This window comes from Stigmatopora nigra, chromosome 16 (genome assembly GCF_051989575.1).
Source record: "Stigmatopora nigra isolate UIUO_SnigA chromosome 16, RoL_Snig_1.1, whole genome shotgun sequence".
NCBI classification, from domain to species: Eukaryota; Metazoa; Chordata; class Actinopteri; order Syngnathiformes; family Syngnathidae; genus Stigmatopora; species Stigmatopora nigra.
The window spans coordinates 10,973,325-10,982,500 of record NC_135523.1 but is presented as its reverse complement, the minus strand read 5'-3'; positions in this window follow the sequence as shown (position 1 = coordinate 10,982,500).

The following is a 9,176-nucleotide window of genomic DNA, read 5'->3' as shown; positions in this document are numbered from 1 at the left end:
GCACACACATAAAAAAATGTCAACAACCAGCGGTCGAAGGTAGCTCGCTTTAAACAATACCCGAGACTCGCACACATGAAAAAGTAAATAACCAGCGGCCGAAGGTAGCTCGCTTTAAACAATACCCGAGACTCGCACACATGAAAAAGTAAATAACCAGCGGCCGAAGGTAGCTTGCTGTAAACAATACCCGAGACTCGCACATTTACGCACACACATAAAAAAAGTAAACAAGCATCACTAAGCATTACGTTCTTTCTCACATGCTACTATTGCCTCTTGCACATCTCACACTCAATCGTTATTCAAAACAAAGCAACATACCTTTAAAAGACGGGTGAAATAATCAGACAGGTCCTTCGTTGTATTTGTATTTCAAACCAACTTAGAGAAATGTCTGAATAGCCCGTTATTATACTCTACCAAGGTCTATGACCATTGGTTAATCATTACGTCATCGCCCCGTGTTTAACGCATGCTAGCGGCATGAGTCCCTTTTTAACTTAACACCTGCACTCATGTATAACATCAACTACTTCACCCTGTCACACTCTCCCCCACAAAAACAAATGTCGTCCCGACATTAATATGCTCCCAAACATTTCCACTTTGGTGAGCCGATGCTCATTACAGTCCAGGCGGCCCGGGCCACAGTTCAAATATAATCCACAACTCGTACGGTCCACGTTTTACTGGATGGCACAGTAATCACAGTCCATAACAGTCCATAACAGTCCATAACAGTCCATAACAGTCCATGACAGTCCATGACAGTCGTCCTTGTATGTTCAAGCTTGTTGGAGTCCAAACAAAAAAGGTGGCTGCAGGTAATATGGATGCAGGTGTACTAACCAAGGGCCCACTCCTGGTGCAGGGTAAACAGTTAGCCGCTCCTGCGGTGACTGTGTACTATAACAGGAGGGGATTCCAAGATGGTCATAGGTCGTACGTCGTGGTGGGTGTCTCTCCCTTCTCGGCCGTTCATCAGTCAGCGCCTCAGGTTCCGTCACGGCGGTTGGCGGGAAAGTCTCTGATAACTGTTCAGCACTAGGACCTTCAAGAGGAGGGTTTGCTCCCTCACCAGGCAGGTCCTCCAGCTGATGGTCCTCTTCCACTTGTACTGGTCCGGAAGCAGGGCCCCCCACCCCGTGTGTCCGGTCCACAGGCAGTGGCCCGCGCTCCGGCTCCATCTCCTGGGCACCTCTCTCATTTAGCTGGCGCAGCTCACAGTGGAAGTCATCCTCGTCATCGCCTTCTTTTTCTGACTCCTGATGAGATGCCGGCTGCTTTTTCTTTCTCGGCGTCCTCGTGCCGATTTTCCCTTCTTCTGGTGTTATCTCAACGGGCAAATATTCACAAGACATTAGTAGATTTCTGTACAGAATTCTGGAACGATCTTTACCTCTTCCTGGCCTAACTTCATAAATTAGTAGGCCAGATCCCATTTGCTTCACCACTGTGTGAACTGTATCTTCCCAGAAGTCACGGAGCTTCCCAGGTCCTCCTCTTGGTGTCAGGTTTTTTATCAGGACGTGTTCTCCTGGTTTTGGTTTGACCTTTGGGAATCTACTCGTCTTTGTCTGTTGAGTAGGAATTAATTCACTAGATTTTTGACATTCAAGGGGAGACTTGTCAGTATCTCTACCATATTGCGTCAAAGCTCTTGTTGATTTCATCTTTAACCTCTCATTCGCCTGTTCTTGTTCCCTTTCTCTCAAGAATGTAACTTTTTGCAGCTTCAATAATTCAAGCTCCTCTTTCAGTACTTCCTCCCTCTGGAGAGATGCCATAATCTCTCTTTCTGTTGCTTGCTTGGTCTGAAAAAGTTTCTCCTTCTCCACAACAAACATGTCCACCTGTTTCTCCAGAGCCATTTTCTCTTCTTGCAGTACGCTAATCTCATCAGTTTTCTGCTGCTCAGCTTGTTCAAACTGAAGTTCAAGATGGTCAATCTTTTTCTGAAAGGCTTCTCTCTGTTGCAATATGTCCTCTTCCAGTTTTTTGATGATGTGATCTTTAGATTGAACGATTTCATCAGTATGCAAGTTTTCTAGCGCCAAGAGTTTTTTCTGTCGGGCTATTTCCTCTTCATAAGATGAAAGCTTCAATTCTTTTGCTTCCACATCTGCTGCTGCCTTTGCTAAACAGCCAACTGTTTTGTCAAGCTGGTTCTTCAACTCTACATTTTCGTACTGCAGATTTTCTATAGCTTCATTTCTCGCAGAGAGCTGCTCCAACAAATCTCTTCTTTGCTTATCGCTCTCTCCATTATGCCTAGCTTGTTCTTGTTTCATGGCTTCAAGGTCCCTCTTGAGAATTTTTTCGCGCTCAAGAGAGGCCAAGTGTTCACTATTTATTGCCTGCTTTACCCCAAAAAGTCTCTGCCACCCCAGTCTTCTGTCTTCATACAACATCCTTATCCCCTCTTTTAATTCTAACAACCCAGACATACCTTGGTCCTCGTCTTTGAGTTTGTTCCTATTCAAGTGGTCATGGATGTGACACAACAATGGCACTCGTGATGTGCATTCCAGACTCTCTAGGTTCAGAAAATCACATATTTCTAACAGGTCATTAACTGTTAGCTTGTCCAACATTTCGTATACCTCTAGGCGTAACTGCTTCCGTTCCATTTCCATTTTGTCAACACTGGAGGAGTTTGGTTTATGATGCGAAAGTGAACACTGAACTGGCACGTTTTTACCGTCTCTCTGATGATCTCTACTGGCCTCAGATGACGAGTACTCTGCCAACTTCACGTCCCTTTTCACCACAACACCTCTCCTCACTGTCTGTCCTGGTTGTGGTTTAGGTTTTGCTGGCTCAGCAATCACTAGTCAGGTTGTGAATACTGGTCATCAAAGCAGCAATCCCAGCGGTGCCTCCAAAAATGTTGTACCCGTGATTTTCTTCCACGGGGTGGTAGTATTTCGCCTTTAAAAGACGGGTGAAATAATCAGACAGGTCCTTTGTTGTATTTCAACCAACTTTAGTTATTTAAGCAATTCACACAAAACATAATATACAATAACACTCAAATATATACATAGTAACATATTAACAACCCGTTATAATCCAAAGCAATGTACTTGCTGCATAAACGATTATAACTTATGAGTATTGTAACTTGTTACCTTTTGTTCCGGCCGTCATATACTGCATACTTATTATGCTATCCTTATAACGGCGGCCGAAAGTAGCCTGCTGTAGACAAAGCACCCGAGACTCGCACATTCACGCATACACATAAAAAAATGTCAACAACCAGCGGTCGAAGGTAGCTCGCTTTAAACAATACCCGAGACTCGCACACATGAAAAAGTAAATAACCAGCGGCCGAAGGTAGCTCGCTTTAAACAATACCCGAGACTCGCACACATGAAAAAGTAAATAACCAGCGGCCGAAGGTAGCTTGCTGTAAACAATACCCGAGACTCGCACATTTACGCGCACACATAAAAAAGCAAATAACCAGCGGCCGAAGGTAGCTTGCTGTAAACAATACCCGAGACTCGCACATTTACGCGCACACATAAAAAAAGTAAACAAGCATCACTAAGCATTACGTTCTTTCTCACATGCTACTATTGCCTCTTGCACATCTCACACTCAATCGTTATTCAAAACAAAGCAACATACCTTTAAAAGACGGGTGAAATAATCAGACAGGTCCTTCGTTGTATTTGTATTTCAAACCAACTTAGAGAAATGTCTGAATAGCCCGTTATTATACTCTACCAAGGTCTATGACCATTGGTTAATCATTACGTCATCGCCCCGTGTTTAACGCATGCTAGCGGCATGAGTCCCTTTTTAACTTAACACCTGCACTCATGTATAACATCAACTACTTCACCCTGTCACAATAGCCGTGTGCGTGGGTCGACACACTGCAGCAAGATCAAGACAGCGTGCTGGCTGCTTGGCCCTGAGTAGAGGGATAGGGGGAGCCCCTTTGCTGGCTGGGAAAACAGTTGAGATAAAATGAGCTACACCCCATCACCACCAAATGGCACTGAATCAAAAATATTGTGGCACATGTTTGAGGAGTCCAAGATTAACATATCACTTAAGCAGCCGTGACAGCCTGTTTATATCCAACAAGGAAGGCATAAGAAGGTGATGAGCACATGTAGAACAAGATACGTACCAAGTCCCGTTAATTTGGGCATAGTCCTTACAATTGTCCATGGGGAAAGAAGTTTCTTGGCGCAAAGATTATCCATAAGCAAACAAAAGCGTGACTTTAGGGTTGAAAAAAAAATCTAGACATGAGTAAAAATAAATAATTGAATAAATCTAATAATTAAAACCACAAGCAACTTTATTCTAAACACATTAACTTGATGGAACAAATACAAATGATTTCACAAAAAGTATAAAATGTAAGCATATTGAGAAATTTACTGTCATCCTTCACCTCTTCACAGCTTTTTTAATATTAATAATAAAAGAAGTTCATAAAAATGTCAAAATTCCCGCTGAAAATCCAAAGCGGAAAACAGGGTGGAAAAATGGCGGATTTTAGGGCCCTGCATCTTCGGCGCTGAATTTGGTGGCACTCTGTACTGATGAAGAAGCCGTATTTCACCGTAGAAGAATGACACACCAATAATATAAACGGCCGAAAAGGATGCCATCTTGCCTTCTCCTGTTTTTTTGCAAGTGGCTTTCCCATCTAGCACGTGGTGCAGAAAGGCTATTGCAGCATTGTTTGGATTTTGAGTCGCAGTTGAAAATACCTCTTAAACATCCTCGGCCATCTAAAGCCCATCAATGAGCCCACGAACAAACAAGACATGACAGTGATCAAAAAAGTAATGTTGCTACATGCCATTGCGTCATAAATGAATCTAACATCCGTTACAACAAGAAAGAAGCGAACATTTGGCAAATGTTCACAATATCCTTTTCAAAGCACACCAAGCCAGGACCAGGACCCTTTTCTTTTATTTCAATTGTACCCACTCACTGCAGTCAAGTATTGTGAATTACCTTGGTTTCACCCCCATGTGGCTGTCAGTGTCAAATATTTTTTCTCATACTTAAGCATAATGTTATAGAATCATTTCACAATGGGGCAATTCAGCATTGTAGTCAGGCTTTGGCTTGTTTAAGAGGGTCACTGATGATAATTGATGGCACCTGTCGCTGCTCACCACGCGTCTGGTGGCTGGCCTAATTGGATTGCACCCACACGCCTAACTCGAACTATGCATCCTCGCAAGGGTTGCGGGTGCCTATTCCAGCTGACTTTGGGCGAAAGGCTAACTACACCGCAGACTAGTCACCAGTCAGCCGTAGGGCATACAGAGACAGACAACCATTTGCTCACAAAATCATTCCACTACTATGTGGGAATAACAATAATAATTCACAGAAATGCATTGCAGAGAAGGCCCCCTATACAAAATGTCGTGTACGTTTTTCACCATTTCCAGGTGAAGATCTGTCAGCGGCGGTCTGTGCATTTTCTAGCGACGCCTTCAATCAACGACTAATAAAAAAAATAATCATACAACCTGTCAGGTTCATTAATAATTACCTTCGTCCGTAATTATCAATAACTGCAGGAAGACATCTTATTCAATTATTGACATTTAATTAAATAGAAATGGATACAATCAGATAAAAAGCCTCCGGAAGGGAGAGTTACAGCAAGCGTCACCGTACGACTTCCGAACGTCTCCTCGAATAGACATTTTCGTCCTATTCTTATGGTCACAAGTTACAGAGTTGTTGATCATTCCATCACGTATGAGTAAAAACAACATCTGGGACTACAATAACAATCAAGGTATTTTACTAATAACAAAAACAGGGACTAGACCTAACAACATTTAGATTAGAGTAATTATACAACCTCCTTGACCTAAGAATCATATAATATAATCATAATCATATAATCGTTACATACAGAAAAACCCGAAGTGTACGGTTACATAACGATAACAATATTCTTGTTATTGTCCGAATAGCCCTGTCCTCGTCACCAAGGGCCCACCAAATCTCAAGGACCGAGATTGGGTGGATTGTTTGTATAACCATCCTGGAACAGGCTGTCTAGGTTAAAGATGACTTGGCGTGACCTTAAGACTATTGAAAAACAGAAAGAGAATGATTTAACAAAGTAATGAATTAATACAAAGAAAAGAAAGAGATTGATTTAATAAAGAAATGAATTAATATAACTATTATAATAATAAAACAGAATAAACCCAACATTCCCCCGTTTTTATAATATGTATGTTATTAGTCATTTCTTAGTAATCACTAAATGGTAATGTCGGGTTACTGTGATTTTTCCCGCCTACTCCTTACTCCCATGGCTGGTCTGAAAGAGAAAGAACATAATTATATTCGTCCAATTGGTCCTCGGATTTACCGTACTCCTGGACCTCACTGCTTTCCCCAAGCCGTCCCATAAGATACATCTCATGTACTTTAGAATTTGTAGGGGCAATTGCGGTAGCTATAAGTCGGCTTATCAAGGAGCGCAAACAGGGGATAATACAGCACCCACACAATGTTAGGATAGCGGTAATTGTGCCTAAAGTCACCATGAATGATGTAGCCAAATCTTTATATTTTCCAAAGGTCTTATCCCACCAATCTGACAATGCGGACGTATCTACTCCAGAATGCTCTTGCATATTGCGGTTCAGTGTTTGCAGGCCAGTAATGGCCCTGGTGAGAGATCCACTGGGTGACGTGTTGTTCGGTATGAAGGTGCAACATTCTTTTCCAAACATTGCACACACGCCCCCTGTTTCAGCAAGGATCATATCCAGCGCTATGCGATCCTGGAACGCCATCAGACTGGTAGCTGCCAGTTGCTCCTTTATGGCCACAAATCCCTGTTCAGTATAATTTCCAAGTTTTTGGACATTGTAATGTAAGTAATTTATTCTATCCACATTTTTGTTTGGGGTGATTAGAAGGAAGATAGACTCCCAACCTGCTGCGATTTGATTAGCCAGCTTATACTCATCTGGTACGCCCCGGGGGATGCCAATCGCATCAATGTATGTTGGATCTCCTTCCCTCCATGCCTCTCGACGATGTCGGGAGGGTCGACCCTTCAGCATCTCCGAATTTTGAGCCGCCAATTGTATCTCCTCCACTGTGGATGGAAAAACAGACACTGGTAAGAGCAGTGAGACCAAAGCACATAGTCCTGCCGCGTTTTGACAGGAATCGTATATTTTATCTCCACCACACCACCACCACAGGTCAGATCGTGATATTAGGGGTGCAGTTGTTTTTAGAACGCCGGTACACCACGTCTCATTTATCGCCCCCAGCTTCAGACCATGCCCTGTAAGGTTTAAGCAGGAAAAATGATTAAAGGCAACATGTTTTGAAAATGTGGGTATCTCCTTTTCTCCTTTTGTAACAGAGTATACCTTATTCCACTTCTCACAATTTGGACTTACATCTTTTTTTGTCATTACCTCTATTACACAATCAAAAGTAATCTGCGCGGGTATTATTCGTAAAAGAGGTCGAGGCCCCATACATGCTACACAAGATTGATTTATAGCGCCAACTGTACTTCCCATTAGCAGTAACCAATTATTCCATGTTTGGGAAACCCCTGTCGCAGTAATGAATTCCTCATCCCTGGTCATTTTCCCTTTTAATCTGATTATGGCCGAACCGGGCGTCCCCTTCTCCAAATTTTCTCCCTCAAGATCCATAAGCGTTTTTATTTCTGTTGAGACACAAATATAGAATTTGAAAAACATGTCTTCCCCACTTGCCCATGGTCTTAGGAAATACATTTGACAAGGCCCTTTTCCACATTTAATTTTTTCCGTCTGGATCACTATCTTTAATCCTTTCAACGTATGGGTTAATTTTATCAGGGGTCTGATGATTTTCGCGCAAGGTTGTGTACTCCACGTTTTCCAATCTTGACCAGTTTCTGCGACAAGGCTCCCCCAATCCTCATACTGAACCGTTATATACCACTCATACCCTCCCCCATAGGCTGATCCCTTGTAAGTTGTTTGGGATAATCGTGTTTCTAAAGTTAATTTCTCCCAGAAAAGGTAGATTTCCGCGGTCTTATTTTCTGGAAAACAGAATATTGTGTGTGCGTTTTCCCTTGGAACAATATCTTTGAAACACGTTTGTAAATTTGATTTGGTGGGTGTTATCATGTCGTATAATTTTTTCCCAGGGACAGCTTCCCTTTTTACCCGTTTGTAAGAAGGTGTATCTTCGATTGAAACGCCTCCTCCTCCTTCTCCAATTGTAGAAAGCAGCCCTACTGTGGATGGGAATAGAATCACAAACATCAATCCCATTGCCCTAAGGGCAATGATTGTTTTTGTTTTTAACATGACCTTTTGGTTTCTCTGGGAGAGTTTTCCTTTGGAGCGTTTCAATTGAGATAACCCTCTTACTGTGGGAAAGATGGATCCAGGTAGCTCTCTCAGCTATCTTGATAGCAGTTGGGGTGGTCAGCAACACTTGGTATGGACCTTCCCACTTGGCGTCGCTCCAGTGTTTCTTTTTAATGCTGCGTATCAGCACCCAGTCTCCAGGAACCACTGTCGCTTCGTCTGTTTCCTGTTGAGAAGCAAAATCTCCCTCTGGTAACTTAAGTTCGGTGCGCTTTTCTAAAGATTTTCGCATGTAGTCTGCTAAATTTGCCTCATCATCTAATTCCCATTGTGTAGTGAATAATGGTAATTTGTAGGGTCTACCGAACAGGACTTCATATGGGGTTAATCCATTTGAAGCCGTGATGTTAATATATAATTTTACTAAATCAATGCATTCTGTCCATGGCCTTTTTGTTTCTTCCATGCATTTTTTTAGTCTATTTTTTATGGTTCCATTCATTCTTTCAACAAGGCCAGCTGATTGTGGATGGTATGCGCAATGATTTCGCAGCGAAATATGGAACCTAGTGCCAATTCCTTCAATTATTTTATTAACAAAATGAGTACCATTATCACTATAGATGGTTTCTGGTATTCCATATCTTGGAATTATATCCTTACATAATGCCTTTGCTACTGTTAAAGCATCCGCGGTTTTTGCTGGGAAAATCTCAACCCATTTTGAAAAGGCATCTACAATGACTAAACAATATTTTTTCCCTGCACTCTTACTTAATTCAATAAAATCCATATGTATATTTTGAAATGGATATGTAGCTTTTG